The sequence below is a fragment of the Heterodontus francisci genome, chromosome 46 (genome assembly GCF_036365525.1).
Source record: "Heterodontus francisci isolate sHetFra1 chromosome 46, sHetFra1.hap1, whole genome shotgun sequence".
NCBI classification, from domain to species: Eukaryota; Metazoa; Chordata; class Chondrichthyes; order Heterodontiformes; family Heterodontidae; genus Heterodontus; species Heterodontus francisci.
Window position 1 is genome coordinate 11,624,533 of NC_090416.1, and position 17,203 is coordinate 11,641,735.

The 17,203-nt window shown below is 50.7% G+C and overlaps 1 protein-coding gene across 1 annotated transcript in view; it reads right to left on the reverse strand.

Moving 5' to 3' along the window:
* Positions 1 to 17,203, reverse strand: part of dcst1 (DC-STAMP domain containing 1) — a 200,305-nt gene that overhangs the window by 68,628 nt on the left and 114,474 nt on the right. The gene's annotated exons all lie outside the window — the stretch shown is intronic.

The following is a 17,203-nucleotide window of genomic DNA, read 5'->3' on the forward strand; positions in this document are numbered from 1 at the left end:
CTAGTTCATGCCGCCATTTATAGTCCACCCCCCTCTTCATCTCATCCTATCCCCATATCCTTCTATTCCTTTCTCCCTCGTGTGTTTATCCAGCTTCCCCTTAAACGTATCTCTGCTATTCCCCTCAACCACTCCCTGTGGTAGCGAGTTCCACATTCTCACCACTCTCCGGGGAAAGAGGTTTCTCCTGAATTCCCCATTGGATTTATTAATGACTGTCTTATATTGATGGCCCCCTAGTTCCGGTCTCCCCGCACAAGTGGAAACATCTTCTCTACGTCTACCCTATCGAAACCCTTTCATCATTTTAAAGCCCTCAATCAGGTCACTCCTCAGCCTTCTCTACTCTAGAGAAAAGAGCCCCCAGCCTGTTCAGTCTTTCCTGATCATTATAACCTCTCAGTTCTGCTATTATCCTTCTTAATCTTTTTTGTTTCAGCTTCTCCAGTGCCTCGAGATCCTTTTTATAATGTGGAGACCAGAGCCGTGCACAGTCACTCCTCCATTCTATGTAATTGTGTGCAATAGAACTTGCAACATGGAAATGGGCCATACGGCCCGATCAGACTATACTGGCACTACTACTCAATATAGCCCTTCACAGCTAACCTGTATACAAGGCATTGATGCAATGGGGTACCGATGGTCAAACCTGTGCAATGTCCTGAGAGGTTCCCGGGTGTAAAGAGGCATTTTAAACAACAGCAACTGCATTTATATAGCACCTTTGATGTAGTAAAACGTCCCAAGGCACTTCACAGGGGCGTCATCAAACAAAACTTGATGTAGAGCCTCATAAGGAGATATTCGGAGAGGTGACTAAAAGCTTGGTCAACGAGGTTGGGTTTTAAGGAGCATCTTAAAGGAGGAGAGAGAGAGAGGTGCAGAGGGAGGGAATTCCAGAGCTTAGGGCCCCAGGCCCGGCCGCCAATGGTGGAGCGATGGGAATCGGAGGGGGGGGGGGGAGCGCGCAAGAGGCCAGAATTGGAGGAGTGCAGAGATCACTGAGGGTTGTAGGGGCTGGAGGAGGTGACAGAGATAGGGAGGGGGCGAGGGGCCGCGGAGGGGATTTGAACACGAGGGTGGAAATTTAAAAACCGAGGCACTTTCACAACCTCAGGTTGTCCCAAAGCACTTTACAGCCAATCAGGTACTTTTGAAGTGTCGTCACTGTTGTCATGTCGGAAACATGGGTGCCAGTTTGCGCACAGCAAGATCCCACAAAAAAGCAATGAGCTGACGACCAGGTAATCTGCTTTACGGATAGATATTGGGCCAGGACACTCGAGACCCCCCCCCCACACCCCCACCACCCCCCGGCTCTCCTTTCACTAGTGGCTGTGGGATCTTTTACATCCAGCTGAGAGGGAAGAGGGGGCCTCGGTTTAATGTCTCATCCGAAAGACGACACCTCATTCATCGTCTCCGTTTCCACCACCCTCGTGGGCAGTAAGTTCCAGGTCATTCCCACCCACTGTGTTAAAAAATGTTTTTCTTCACATCTGCCCCACATCTCTTGTCCAAAATCTTCAATCTGTGTTCCTTGTACCATCAGTTAATGGGAACAGTTTTTCTAAACCTGTCATAATCTTGGACACCTCGATCAAATCTCCCCTCAATCTCCTTTTGCTCCAAGGAGAACAACCCCAGCTTCTCCAACCTAACCTTGTAACTAAAATCCCCCGTCCCTGGAACCATTCTGGTAAATCTCCTCTGCACCCTCTCAAGGACCCTCACATCCTTCCTATAGTGTGGTGATCAGAACTGGACACAATACTCTAGTTGGGGCCCGAACCAGAGCTTTATAAAGTTTCAGCACAACTTCCCTGCTTTTGTGCTCAATGCCTCTATTTATGAAACCCAAGATCCCATATACTTTACTAATCACTCTCTCAATATGTCCTGCCACCTTCAAAGATCGATGCACATGAACGCCCAGGTCCTCTGTCCCTGCACACTCTTTAGAACTGGGCCATTGAGTCTATATCGCCTCTTCCTATCCCTTCTGACAAAATGCACCACCTCCCACTTCTCTGTATTAAACTCCATCTGCCACCTGTCTGCCCATCCTGTTAGCTTATCTATGTCCTGTTGCCGTCTGTTGCCTTAACCACAACAGATAAATGGGTCACGGTTTCATTACCTTATTTCCTGTGGATTCATTTCTAGGTACAAGGTGTTTGCTTGGATAGCAGCAGTCGCTGGATTGTCCCAAGAATACTGCATGGCTTGTGGACGGATTGAAGAGGCGGAAGAACATGATCTGTTTGTTCCCTGTATCACTCCTGGATGTAAAGGTATCACCGACGGTTCAAAGGGGAGTCAATTAGAAGGTGCTTTTTAGTTGAATTTTCATGGAGGATCCAATCGCCCACCATGGCTCCAGAGAAAGAGGGTAAAAAGCCGTCTACATTATTACTACATAGGATCAAGAGGAGTCCATTCAGCCCCTCGAGCCTGTTCCTCCATTCTATTAGATCACATCTGGTCTATATCTTAACTCAAACTAAACTGCCTTGGTTCCATAACCCTTAATACCAACAGAAATCTATCAATCTCAGTTTGGAAATGCGAGTTTGATGAATTTATTAAGGATGTAACAAGCAGGGTGGATAAAGGGGAACCAGTAGATGTAGTATACACGGATTTCCAAAAGGCATTCGATAAGGTGCCACATAAAAGGTTACGACACAAGATAAGAGCTCGTGGTGTGGTTGGTGATATATTAGCACAGATAGAGGACTGGCTAACTAACAGGAAATGGAGAGTTGGGATAAATGGGTCAGTTTCAGGTTGGCAAACTGTAACTAGTGGAGTACCACCAGGGATCAGGACTGGGGCCTCAACTATATTACTGACCTGGATGAAGGGACCGACTGTGTTGTAGCCAAATGTGCTGATGAGATGAAGATAGGTGGGAACGCAAGTTGCGAGGAGCTTACAGTGTCTGCAAAGGGGTGCAGATAGGCTAAGTGAGTGGGCAGAAATTTGGCCGATGGAGTTTACTGTACGAAGATGTGTGGTTGTCCACTTTGACAGGAAGAATAGAGAAGCAGAATATTATTTACATGGAGAGAGACTGCAGAACTCTGCGGTACAGAGGGATCTGGGTGTCCTTGTACATGAATCACAAAAAGTTAGCATGCAGGTACAGCAAGTAATGAGGAAGGCAAATGGAATGTTGGCCTTTATTGCAAGGGAGGGTGGAGTATGAAATTAAGAAAGTCTCACTACAACTGTACAGGGCCTCGGTGACACCACACCTAGAGAACAGTTTTGGTTTCCTTGCTTAAGGAGGGATATTGGAAGCAGTTCAGAGAAGGCTCACTAGGCTGATTCCTGGGATGAAGGGGTTGTCTTATGAGGAAAGGTTAAGCAGCTTGGGCCTATACTCATTGGAGTTTAGAAGAATGAGAGGTGATCTTATTGAAATGTATAAGATTCTGAGGGGGATTGAGGGGGTACATGCTGAGAGGGTGTTTCCCCTCGTGGGGGAATCTAGAACTGGGGGCACAGTTTCAAATTAAGAGGTCTTTTAAGACGGAGATGAGGAGGAATTTCTTCTCTCATTAATCTTTGGAATTCTCTTCCCCAGGGAGCAGTGGAGGCTGGCTCATTGAATATATTCAATGCTGAGTTAGACAGATTTTTGATCAATGAGGGAGTTAAAGGTTATGGCGGGGGCAGGCAAGAAAATGGAGTTAGGGCCCCAATCAGATCAGCCATTGAATGGCAGAGAAAGCTTGATTGCTTTTGGTTACCTGTCTATTAGCTTTTAGTGAATTGTGTACAGGGACTCCCATATCTCACTGCTCCACCACACAGTTCCGAGATTCTCACCTTTCAGGAAACATTCCAATTTGTTTCTCTCGGATCCATATTGAACTGTATCTGCCGCAGTTTTGCCCACTCACTTAATCTCTCTCCCTTTGCAGCTTCCAGCTCTTATTTGCACAACTTACTATGTCAAAATAGCCTAGTGCCATTGGCAAACTTGGATATACAACTCTCTATTCTTTCTTCCAAGTTGATAGATATGGTTTAAAGCTGAGGCCCCCATACAGAACCCTGGGGAACACCACCTCCTGTCAATCAGAGAATGTAGCCTTCCTCCCTACTCTCTGTCTCCCAATCCCCCCCTCACACAACCAATCACCAACCCATGACACAAGGCTACCTACATCTCTATGTGCTTTCATCTTTGCTCACTTGTGGAACCTTATCAAATACCTTCTGGGAGTCCATGTAAGACATGCTAAGGCGTACGGGATGCTGGGCTTTATAAATAGAGGCATGGGGTACAAAAGCAAGGAAGTCATGGTGAACCTTTATGAAACAATGCAATGGAGCATTGTGCCCAATTCTGGGCACCACGCTGTGGGAAGGGTGGAAAGGTATTAGGGAGGGCGCAGAAACGATTTATAAGAATCATTGCGGGGAATGAGAGAAATCAAATGCGAGGATAGATTGGACAAGCTGGGGTTGTTTTCCTTAGCAAAGAGAAAATTGAGAGGAGATTTGTAAGAGGTGTTCAAAATCATGAGGGGTCTGGACAGGGTAGATAGTTCCCAATGTCGGAAGGGTCGAGAACCAGAGGACACCGATTTAAGGTGATTGGCAAAAGGCGACATGAGGAAAAACATTTTTACACAGCGAGTGGTCAGGGTCTGGAATGCACTGCCCGAGAGTGTGGTGGAGGCAGATTCAAACGAGGCTTGCAAAAAGAGAATTGGATAATTGTCTGAAGAGACTTTCGCAGGGCTACGGGGAAAGCCCGAGGAGCCAGCAGGGACTGACGGGCTGAATGGCCTCCTTCTGTGCGGTAACCATTCGATGATTCTAAGATCAACCTTATTGAATTCTTTGATGAAGTAAAGAGTAGATGTAACATATCTGGATTTTCAAAGGGCCTTCAATAAGGAGTCAGGAGTCAAGTGTCAGAATGATAGCAAGCTGGTTGAAAGCTGATAGGAAGCAAGCAGAGTAAGAGTTAAAGCTAGTTACTCAGACTGGCGCGGGAGGCGGGAAGTGGTATTCCACAGGGATCGGTGCTGGGACCACTACTGTTCACCATTTGGGTTAACGGTTCGGACTCAAATCGGAAGCACAATTTCAAAACCTGCGGACGACTCCAAATCCGGAAGGAGGGTGGGGGCGGGTGTGGTTATTTCTGAGGAAGACTGTGTCAAAACACAAGCCATTAATAAATTTGCAGAATGGGCAAATGAATCTCAATATAGATAAGTGTAATGTGATACATTTTGGTAGAAGGGATAAGGATAACAAGAGTCTAATAGGGTGCAGGAGTAGAGGGACCTGGGGGCACAGATACACAAATCACTAAAAGCAAGTTAATTTTCAGAAGGATAGAATCGAAAAGCAGAGAAATTGTGTTAAACCTGTAGAGGACTTTGATTAGACTGCACTGCAGTTGTGTGAATAGTTCTGGTCCTCCGATATAGAGGCACTGGAGAAGGAGATGGATAGCAGAGATGCATTTAAGAGGAAGCCGGATAAACAAATGGACCAGTTCTTTTTATTCGTTGATGGGATGAGGGCGTCACTGGCCAGGCCAGCATTTATTGCCCCATCCCTAATTGCCCCCTTGAGAAGGTGGTGGTGAGCTGCCTTCTTGAACTGCTGCAGTCCGTGTGGGGTAGGTACACCCACAGTGCTGTTAGGGAGGGAGTTCCAGGATTTTGACCCAGTGATAGTGAAGGAACGGCCGATATAGTTCCAAGTCAGAATGGTGTGTGACTTGGAGGGGAACTTGCAGGTGGTGGTGTTCCCATGCATCTGCTGCCCTTGTCCTTCTAGGTGGTAGAGGTCGCAGGTTTGGAAGGTGCTGTCTAAGGAGCCTTGGTGAGTTGCTGCAGTGCATCTTGTAGATGGTACACACTGCTGCCACTGTGCGTCGGTGGTGGAGGGAGTGAATGTTTGTGGATGGGGTGCCAATCAAACGGGCTGCTTTGTCCTGGATGGTGTTGAGCTTCTTGAGTGTTGTTGGAGCTGCACCCATCCAGGCAAGTGGAGAGTATTCCATCACACTCCTGACTTGTGCCTTGTAGATGGTGGACAGGCTTTGGGGAGTCAGGAGGTGAGTTACTCACTGCAGAATTCCCAGCCTCTGATCTGCTCTTGTAGCCACGGTATTTTATATGGCTACTCCAGTTCAGTTTCTGGTCAATGGTAGCCCCCAGGATGTTGATAGTGGGGGATTCAGCGATGGTAATGCCATTGAATGTCAAGGGGAGATGGTTAGATTCTCTCTTGTTGGAGATGGAAGAGTCACGAATCATGCTAAACATTGTGCAATCATCAGCGAACATCCCCACTTCTGACCGTATGATGGAGGGAAGGTCATTGATGAAGCAGCTGAAGGTGGTCGGGCTTTGACTATTGGGGTACCACAGGGATCAAGGGCTTGGGCCCCAGCTGTTCACAATATACATAAATGATTTGGATGCGGGGACCAAATGTAATATTTCCAAATTTGCGGATGACACAAAACTAGGTGGGAGTGTGTGTTATGAGGAAGATGCAAAGCGGCTTCAAGGGGATTTGACAGACTTCAGAACATGGCAGATGAAATATAATGTAGAAAAATGTGAAGTTATCCACTTTGGTAGGTGGAATAGATGTGCAGAGTATTTCTTAAATGATAAGAGATTAGAAAGTGTAGATGTACACTGGGTGTCCTTGTTAATTTGTTACTGAAAGCAAGCAATTAAGAAAGCTAATGGATTTGAGTACAGGAGTAGTGAAGTCTTGCTTCAATTGCATAGAACCTTGGTTAGACCGTACCTGGAGTACTGTGTGCAGTTTTGGTCGCTTTACCTTAGAAAGGATATTATTGCCATAGAGGGAGTGCAACGGAGGTTCACCAGACTTGTTCCCGGGATGGTGGGACTGTTCGTTCTATGAAGAGAGATTTGGAAAACTGGGCCTGTATTCTCTAGAGTTTCGAAGAATGAGAGGTGATTTAATTGAAACCTGCAAAGGGATAGACAGGGTAGATACAGCTAAGATGTTTCCCCTGGTTGGGGAGTCTAGAACCAGGGGACAGAATTTCAAAACAAGGGGGAAGCCACTCAGGGCAGAGTTGAGGAGAAATTTTTTACTTGGAGGGTTGAGATTTGGGAGAGGGCACCGGCAAATGGAGATTTGGGGGAGGGCAACGGCAAATGGAGATTTGGGAGAGGGCAACGGCAAATGGAGATTTGGGGGAGGGCAACGGCAAATGGAGATTTGGGAGAGGGCAACGGCAAATGGAGATTTGGGGGAGGGCACGGGGAAATAGAGATTTGGGAGAGGGCAACGGCAAATGGAGATTTGGGGGAGGGCAACGGCAAATGGAGATTTGGGGGAGGGCACGGGAAAATGGAGATTTGGGAGTGGGCAACGGCAAATGGAGATTTGGGAGAGGGCAACGGCAAATGGAGATTTGGGGGAGGGCACATGGAAATGGAGACTTGGGGGAGGGCACCGGCAAATGGAGATTTGTGAGAGGGCAACGGCAAATGGAGATTTGGGGGAGGGCACGGAAATGGAGATTTGGGGGAGGGCACCGGCAAATGGAGATTTGGGAGAGGGCAACGGCAAATGGAGATTTGGGGGAGGGCACCGGGAAATGGAGATTTGGGAGAGGGCAACGGCAAATGGAGATCTGGGGGAGGGCAACGGCAAATGGTGATTTGGGGGAGGGCACCAGTAAATGGATCAGGGGGAGGGCAACGGCAAATTATTTGGGAGAGGGCACCGGGCAATGGAGATTTGGGGGAGGGCATCAGTAAATGGAGATTTGGGAGAGGGCAACGGCAAATGGAGATTTGGGGGAGGGCATCAGTAAATGGAGATTTGGGAGAGGGCAACGGCAAATGGTGATTTGGGGGAGGGCACCAGTAAATGGATCAGGGGGAGGGCAACGGAAAATGGAGATTTGGGGGAGGGCATCAGTAAATGGAGATTTGGGAGAGGGCAACAGCAAATGGTGATTTGGGGGATGGCACATGGAAATGGAGATTTGGGGGAGGGCACCGGGAAATGATTTGGGGAGGGCTCCGGTAAATGGAGTTTGGGGGAGGGCACCGGGAAATGGAGATTTGGGAGAGGGCAACTGGAAATGGAGATTTGGGAGAGGGCAACGGCTAATGGAGATCTGGGGGAGGGCACTGGTAAATGGAGATTTGGGGGCGGGCAACGGGAAATGGAGATTTGGGAGAGGGCAACTGGAAATGGAGATCTGGGGGAGGGCACCGGGAAATGGAGATTTGGGGGAGGGCAATGGCAAATGGAGATTTGGGGGAGGGCACCGGGAAATGGAGATTTGGGGAGGGCAACGGCAAATGGAGATCTGGGGGAGGGCAACGGCAAATGGTGATTTGGGGGAGGGCACCAGTAAATGGATCAGGGGGAGGGCAACGGCAAATTATTTGGGAGAGGGCACCGGGCAATGGAGATTTGGGGGAGGGCATCAGTAAATGGAGATTTGGGAGAGGGCAACGGCAAATGGAGATTTGGGGGAGGGCATCAGTAAATGGAGATTTGGGAGAGGGCAACGGCAAATGGTGATTTGGGGGAGGGCACCAGTAAATGGATCAGGGGGAGGGCAACGGAAAATGGAGATTTGGGGGAGGGCATCAGTAAATGGAGATTTGGGAGAGGGCAACAGCAAATGGTGATTTAGGGGATGGCACATGGAAATGGAGATTTGGGGGAGGGCACCGGGAAATGATTTGGGGAGGGCTCCGGTAAATGGAGTTTGGGGGAGGGCACCGGGAAATGGAGATTTGGGAGAGGGCAACTGGAAATGGAGATTTGGGAGAGGGCAACGGCTAATGGAGATCTGGGGGAGGGCACTGGTAAATGGAGATTTGGGGGCGGGCAACGGGAAATGGAGATTTGGGAGAGGGCAACTGGAAATGGAGATCTGGGGGAGGGCACCGGGAAATGGAGATTTGGGGGAGGGCAATGGCAAATGGAGATTTGGGGGAGGGCACCGGGAAATGGAGATTTGGGGAGGGCTCCGGTAAATGGAGTTTGGGGGAGGGCACCGGGAAATGGAGATTTGGGAGAGGGCAACGGCTAATGGAGATCTGGGGGAGGGCACTGGTAAATGGAGATTTGGGGGAGGGCAACGGGAAATGGAGATTTGGGAGAGGGCAACTGGAAATGGAGATCTGGGGGAGGGCACCGGGAAATGGAGATTTGGGGGAGGGCAATGGCAAATGGAGATCTGGGAGGGCACCGGGAAATGGAAATTTGGGGGAGGGCAACGGCAAATGGAGATCTGGGGGAGGGCAATGGCAAATGGAGATCTGGGGGAGGGCACTGGTAAATGGAGATTTGGGGGAGGGCACCGGGAAATGGAGATTTGGGAGAGGGCACCGGTAAATGGAGATTTGGGGGAGGGCACCGGTAAATGGAGATTTGGGAGAGGGCAAAGGCAAATGGAGATCTGGGGGAGGGCACCGGGTAATGAAGATTTGGTTGAGTGCACCAGTGAATGGAGATCTGGGGGAGGGCACCAGCAAATGGAGATTTGGGAGAGGGCAACGGCAAATGGAGATTTGGGGGAGGGCAACGGCAAATGGAGATTTGGGGGAGGGCAACGGCAAATGGAGATTTGGGGGAGGGCACCGGGAAATGGAGATTTGGGGAAGGGCAACGGCAAATGGAGATTTGGGAGAGGGCACCAGGAAATGGAGATTTGGGGGAGGTCACCGGGAAATGGTGATTAGGGAGAGGGCACCGGAAAATGGAGATTTGGGGGAGGGCAATGGCAAATGGAGATCTTGGAGAGGGCACCAGTAAATGGAGATTTGGGAGAGGGCACGGGCAATGGAGATCTCGGGGAGGGCACCAGTGAATGGAGATCTGGGGGAGGGCACCAGTAAATAGATTTGGGGGAGGGCACCGGCAAATGGAGATTTGGGGGGAGGGCACCGGGAAATGGAGATTTGGGGGAGGGCACCGGTAAATGGAGATTTGGGGGAGGGCACCGGGAAATGGAGAATTGGGTGAGGGCAACGGCAAATGGAGGTTTGAGAGAAGGCATCGGTAAATGGAGATTTGGGAGAGGGCAATGGCAAATGGTGATTTGGGAGAGGGCACCGGGAAATGGAGATTTGGGGGAGGGCAACGGCAAATGGAGATCTGGGGGAGGGCAACGGCAAATGGAGATCTGGGGGAGGGCACTGGTAAATGGAGATTTGGGGGAGGGCACCGGGAAATGGAGATTTGGGGGAGGGTATCAGTAAATGGAGATTTTGGGAGGGCACCGGAAAATGGAGATTTGGGGGAGGGTACCGGGAAATGGAGATTTGGGAGAGGGCAATGGCAAATGGAGATCTTGGAGAGGGCACCAGTAAATGGAGATTTGGGAGAGGGCACCGGGCAATGGAGATCTGGGGGAGGGCACCAGTGAATGGAGATCTGGGGGAGGGCACCAGTAAATGGAGATTTGGGGGAGGGCACCGGGAAATGGAGATCTGGGGAAGGGCAACGGCAAATGGAGATTTGGGGGGAGGGCACTGGGAAATGGAGATCTGGGGGAGGGCACCGGTAAATGGAGATCTGGGGGAGGGCACCGGTAAATGGAGATCTGGGGGAGGGCACTGGTAAATGGAGATTTGGGGGAGGGCACCGGGAAATGGAGATTTGGGTGAGGGCAACGGCAAATGGAGATTTGAGAGGGCATCGGTAAATGGAGATTTGGGAGAGGGCAATGGCAAATGGTGATTTGGGAGAGGGCACCGGGAAATGGAGATCTGGGGGAGGGCACCGGGAAATGGAGATTTGGGGGAGGGCAACGGCAAATGGAGATTTGGGAGAGGGCACCGGGAAATGGAGATCTGGGGTAGGGCACCGGGAAATGGAGATTTGGGGGAGGGCAACGGCAAATGGAGATTTGGGAGAGGGCACCGGTAAATGGAGATTTGGGGGAGGGTATCAGTAAATGGAGATTTTGGGAGGGCACCGGAAAATGGAGATTTGGGGGAGGGCACCGGGAAATGGAAATTTGGGGGAGGGCACCAGTAAATCATTTGTGGAAGCTCAGTCATTGAGTCTGTTTAAAGCAGGGATTGAGATTTTTAAAAACAAATGACTTGAAGGGATTATGAGGATCGTGTGGGGAAAAGGGCATTGAAGTGGATGTTGAATGGCGGGCCAGGCTCGGTGGGCTGAATGGCCTATTCCTGCTCCTATGGGCCTCGGACAGTACCCTGAGGAACTCCTGCAGTGATGTCCTGGGGCTGAGATGATTGACCTCCAACAGTTGTGCCGTCCATTCTGTGCAACATCCAAAGACACTCTCCCCTCTCCACCAAGCTCGGGAACTCCTCCACCGGATGAGTCCGACCTGACCGGACCTTCGTGTGAACTCTCTCTGATCAGCCCCTGCCCCCAATGCTCAGCTACTCTGTCCCTGGAGACAAACCGTGTATTTACACCTGTGCTTGTCCCCACTAGGTTTCTACTGTGCTGACTGTTACCAACACATGAACAACATCTGTTCAATCTGCATGGGCCCATTGGCATATCAGGGAGATATTGATGAGGAGGTGTAAGTTCACGGCTCTTAATCAGAGTCACTCGCGGGTCTCTCTCTCCTCTCATAACTGCTCATCTCCCACTCAATGTCTTCAATTCTGTCTCTTTCTCTTCGGCTTCGCTCTTGTTAGTCCTGTAATTGGCTGATGTTACTGGCTGACCCTCCCAGAGGGAGTGCTGCAATGTCGGAGGCTCCGTCTTTTGCATGAGGTGTTAAACTCAACGGCCCCCATCTGCCCTCTCAGCTAGACGTAAAATGATCCCACGGCCACTATTGGAAGAAGAGCAGGGTGGGTGGTGGGGTAAGGGGGTGTGTGTGGGGGGGGAAGTTCTCCCTTGTGTTCTGGGGCCAATATTTATCCCTCAACCAACATCACAAAAAAGAAAACAGATGATCTGGGTCATTATCGCATCGCTGTGTGTGGGATCTTGCTGTGCGCAAACTGGCTGCCGCGTTTCCTACATTACAACAGTGACTGCACATCATGTGTATTTGATGGGCTGTAAAGTGTTTTGGAACGTCCCCACCTCTCTTGCAAATATTGACACATTCTCGGGGCTCACCTCACAACCTTCAAGAGTTGATCTGTTCCCAGGAACGTCAGCACAAATGTTTCCACACTCCAGGAGGACCTCCGAACCCCCCCCGAAATGTGTCGAGACTCTGCAGCCTCCCCTCCCCACAAATATTGATACATTTTTGGAGACCCTATGGGTAGACCATGCCTCGGGAAGGATATATTGGCCTTGGAGTGGGCGCAGCACAGATTCTCCGAGGGATAAAAGGATTCAATTGCGAGGACAGGTCGCACAGACTAGGCTTGTACTCCCTCGAGTATAGCACAGGGACAAAAGAGAATACAGAATTCTCAAAATGTCCTTCTCACTGTGTCCCTCAACAGGACAGAAATATACTCCTATTTGGAAGCCTGAGGTCTGAAGAGAACTTCCTCAACCGTGTTTCTCTTGTGAGCTCCTCCTACACCCTCAAACCCCCCCCCCCAATTCCCTCGCTGTCCATTCCCAACCCCTCCGTACTGTCAACCTTGGTTTAGTGGTTAGCTGTCTTGCCTCGACATCAAGAGGCAACGGGTTCGAAGCCCACTCCAGGCACCCGAGCACAAAATCCAGGCTGACGCTCCCAGTGCCGGTACCGAGAGAGTGCTGCACTGTCAGAAGTGCCGGCTTTGGGATGAGTCGTTGAAACTGAGGGTATGTCTGCCCCATCTAAGCTCTGGAATTCTCTCCCCCTCTCTCCCTTCCTTTAAGATGCGCCTGAGAACCGAGCTCATTGACCAGGCTTTTGGTCGTCTGTCCCTAATATTGGGGGAGATGGTGGCGTAGTGGTAATATCTGAGGACTAATAATGCAGAGACCTGGGTGCATGGCCTGGGGACACGGGTTCAAATCCCACCACGGCAGCTGGTGGAATTTACATTGAATTAATAAAAATCTGGAATTGAAGGCTAGTCTCAGTCATGGCAGCCATGAAACTATCATCGATTGTCATAAAAACCCTTCTGGCTCACTAATGCCCCTTCAGGGAAGGAAATCTGCCGTCCTTACCCGGTCTGGCCTACATGCGACTCCAGACCCACAGCAATGTGGTTGACTCTTAACTGCCCTCTGGAATGGCCTCGCAAGCCACTCAGTCGTCAAGGGCAATTAGGGATGCTCAACAAATGCTGGCCTTGCCAGCGACACCCGCATCCCGTGAAAGGATAAAGGAAAAAAAAAAAATCTCCTCATGCTCCCTTGGGATGTCTTAGTCATTACAGCACAGAAAGAGGCCATTTGGCCCATCGGGGTTGTTGATGTAAAAGACCCCTCAGCCAGAATTTTCCAAGGAAGGGTAGGGGGGCCTACTCCCATGCCCCCCCCCCCCCCCCACCCAGGCCAGTATTTATCCAGTCAGCCATCTCCACACCATAAAGAGGTCATTATTACAATTGATGTTTGTGGGAGCTTGCTGTGCACAAATTGTGCTCTTGCATTGTCCTACGTTACACTTCATCAGCTGGGAGTAAAGCCCTGGGGGAAGTCCAGAGGTAGGAACGTAACCTGTATCTTTCCTTGTGGTTAACCTTGCAGTTTCTTTCCTGTTTCCCCTCCTCCCTCCCCCCACACACACAGGGATTCCAGCGACTCCGGTAAAGTCAAGCTGTGGATCAGCGCCATGGTGACCATGAGGGGCCGGCAGGACAAGGCCGAGCAGGAGCGGAAGAAGCTGCGCGCCCTCCTGAAGGCGAAGGTCAAGGCGGCGCTCTACGAGAACCTCAGCATCTCGGAGGAGAAGGCCACAGCGCTGAGGGCTCTGTTCAGACAGGAGAAGCTTGGCCAAGCGGCCAAGAAGCAGAGGCCCAGGAAAAAGAAGGTGGTGAGCCCGCCCAGCGACCTGGAGTCCGGAGGCTCCCCCCGTCTCAGCGCTAAAAGGTACCGCGAAAACGTAGCGGTCCAGCACGACGAGAAAAAAAAAAAATCACAATCAGATAGGCCAATATAATTATAATTAGAGGGTCACAATAGAGAGAGCAGGTCGTTTTTCTACGGCTGTACAAAGTTCTGGTTGGACCACATCCGCAGTACTGTGGACAGCTCTGCACAATGCACCTTATAAAGGACATAGGCGTGCAGGGCAGATTCACCAGACTGTTGACTAGGGCTCCGAGGGTTAGATTATGAGGAGCGATTACATAAACTAGGCTTGTATTCCCGGGAATGTCGAAGGTTAAGAGGTGATTTGATTGAGGTTTTTTTTTAGGATTTTGGAAGGAGTTGATAGGGTCGAGAGAGAGAAGCTTTTTTACCCACTGATGGGTCTAGGACGAGCCAAGCCATTCAGGAGAGAAACACTTCTTCACACAAAGGTCAATAGAAGTGTGGAAATCTCTCCCACAAAAAAAGCAGGTGACGATGGCACGATTTAAGCCAGAGAGCGATCGATTTCTGCTGGACAAGGGGTATAAAGGGATACGGAGCCAAGACGGGTGGATGGAGTTAAGATACAGATCAGCCGTGATCTGCCTGAATGGCGCAGTAGATTCGGGGGGCTGAACGGCCTCCCCCTGTTCCTGCGTTCCTTGAAAATACTCACACTCGGTTAATGTCGGCCTGCCAGGGCTCCTTTTAAAGGTGATGGGGAATGCAAATAAGACCAGACCCCAACTTGATAGCGTGTCCCAGTAAATCGTTTGCTTCTTACAAAAAGATTCACAAGGATGATAGCAGATACTGAGAGGTTATAATGATCAGGAAAGGTTGAACAGACTGGGGGCTCTTTTCTCTAGAGTAGAGAAGGCTGAGGGGTGACCTGATTGAGGGCTTTAAAATGATGAAAGGGTTTCGATAGGGTAGACATAGAGAAGATGTTTGCACTTGTGGGAGAGACCAGAACTAGGGGGCCATCAATATAAGACAGTCAGTATTAAATCCAATGGGGAATTCAGGAGAAACGCCTTTCCCCAGAGAGTGGTGAGAATGTGGAACTCGCTACCACAGGGAGTGGTTGAGGGGAATAGCAGAGATACATTTAAGGGGAAGCTGGATAAACACATGAGGGAGAAAGCAATAGAAGGATATGGGGATAGGGTGAGATGAAGAGGGGGGTGGGAGGAGGCTCGGGTGGAGCAGAAACACCAGCACGGAGCAGATGGGCCGAACGGCCTGTTTCTGTGCTGGTAAATACTGTACAATTGTATGCAATTATATAAGGGGCAGTTTTACTCGGTCGCTGTGAGACGAGAGTGATCTGAGACAGTTCCGAAGCACTCTATCACACCGCCACACTGACTCACCGACGCTGGGTTTCCTTGCAGCTACCCATCCATGTGACACAGGGTATCTGCCTGGGCTGCGTGTGCAAGGCAAGTCATTACGAGCTGCTTCCATTTTTGTTGCACCCCACCACCCCCCCCCCCCCCCCAAACACCCTGGCCCCTCTCCCCGCGCCCGGTGCTTGTGAAGTGGCATTCTGCTGCTGTCCCTATTCAACAACAATGCCCGCACGTCTGTTGTTACAAGCTCAGAGTCGCCAGTGGGCATGGACCTGATGGGCCGAATAGCCTCCTCCGGTGCCGAAATGACTCTATGGCCAGAGTGTCTTAGCCTCAATGCCTAATTGAACCAGGACGCATCATTCAATTTGCAGAAAGGGTGCGTAAGTCCCAAATTAATTTCTGACAAAGGTATGCATGAGGTGGCGCATTTTGGCTTGAAGACGCGACCTTCTGGCCCAGTGGTGGGAATGCTCCTCACTAAACCACGGCTATCGCCCCTTTCCGATTGGGAATGGAGACTTGTATCTTCCCGTTTGCCCTTGAGGCGTTGGTGGCACCGGCAAAGCCACATTTGGTTGTCCATTCCCGAGGGCGTTAAGAGCCACCCGCGTAACGTGGGGCTGGTGTCACGTGCAAGCCCAGACAAGGTAAGGATGGCATGCATCCCTTCCCCGAAGGACCTTAGTGAACCAATCAGGTTTTTTGCAATAATCGGTCTGCTTTGACGGTCAACCTGCAAACCCTCGCGACAGGCACTGGCCATTCAGATCCTCAGGCCTCCTGTGTAAGAGGAGGAAAAGTGCATCTAATTGGATAGGTCTTTCAAAGAGACAGCACGGACACGATGGGCCGAATGGCATCCTTCTGCGCTGCAAGGTCCCATGATCCTCATTGATTCCTGGGAGTGACAGGGTCGTGCCATGAAAAGAGATTGAGGAGAATGAGAGGTGATCTCATTGAAATGTATAAAATTCTGAGAGGGTTTGACAGGGTAGACGCCGAGAGGCTGTTTTCCCCCACCCCCGGCTGGGGAGTCTGGAACTGGGGAGGGGGGGGGGTCACAGTCTCAGGATAATACTTGCATTTCGCTAGCGCCTTTCACCACTTCGGGGTGTCCCAGAGCGCCTTCCAGCCAACGAGGTGCTTTCTGAAGTGCGGTCACTGCTGTAGTGTAGGGAACGCGGCAGCCAATTTGCGCACAGCAAGATCCCACAAAACAGCAATGTGATATTGGCCCAGATCATTTTGTTTTTAGTGGTGCTGGTTGAGGGATAAATGTTGGCCCTCCCCCCCCCCTCCACAGGACACTGGTCACCTTCAAGGATCCACCTGGGGGGTAGGGACAGACGGGGCCGTGCTTTGACAACTCGTCCCAAAAGACGGGCACCTCGGATAGTCCGGCGTGGGAAGCGTCAGCCTGGGCTGCGTGCTCCGGTCGCGGGAGTGGGGCTCGAACCCACAGCCTTCCAGATTCCAGGGTCAGCATGTTACCTCTGGGCCACGACTGAAACGTATACTGCCAGTGGGGGCCTTGAGGAAATTGGGTGTCCTCCAATTCTGCCCTCTTGAGCATCCCCCCCCCCCCCGATTCCCATCGCTCCACCATTGGCAGCCGTGCCTTCAGCTGCCTGGGGCCCTAAGCTCTGCAATTCCCTCCCTAAACCTCTCCGCCTCTCTCTCTCCTCCTTTAAGACACTCCTTAAAACCGACCTCTTTGACCGAGCTTTTGGTCGGCGGTCCCCAACAGCTCTGCAAACTTGGCAACAATGCAGTGTCACGTCAACCCTCTCTCCACTTGACTTCATGTCGCTGGCATTGAAAGCGACACTTTTCGTGTGAGTGGTAAGCTGGTGAGCTCCAAGCTTCTGGTAGTT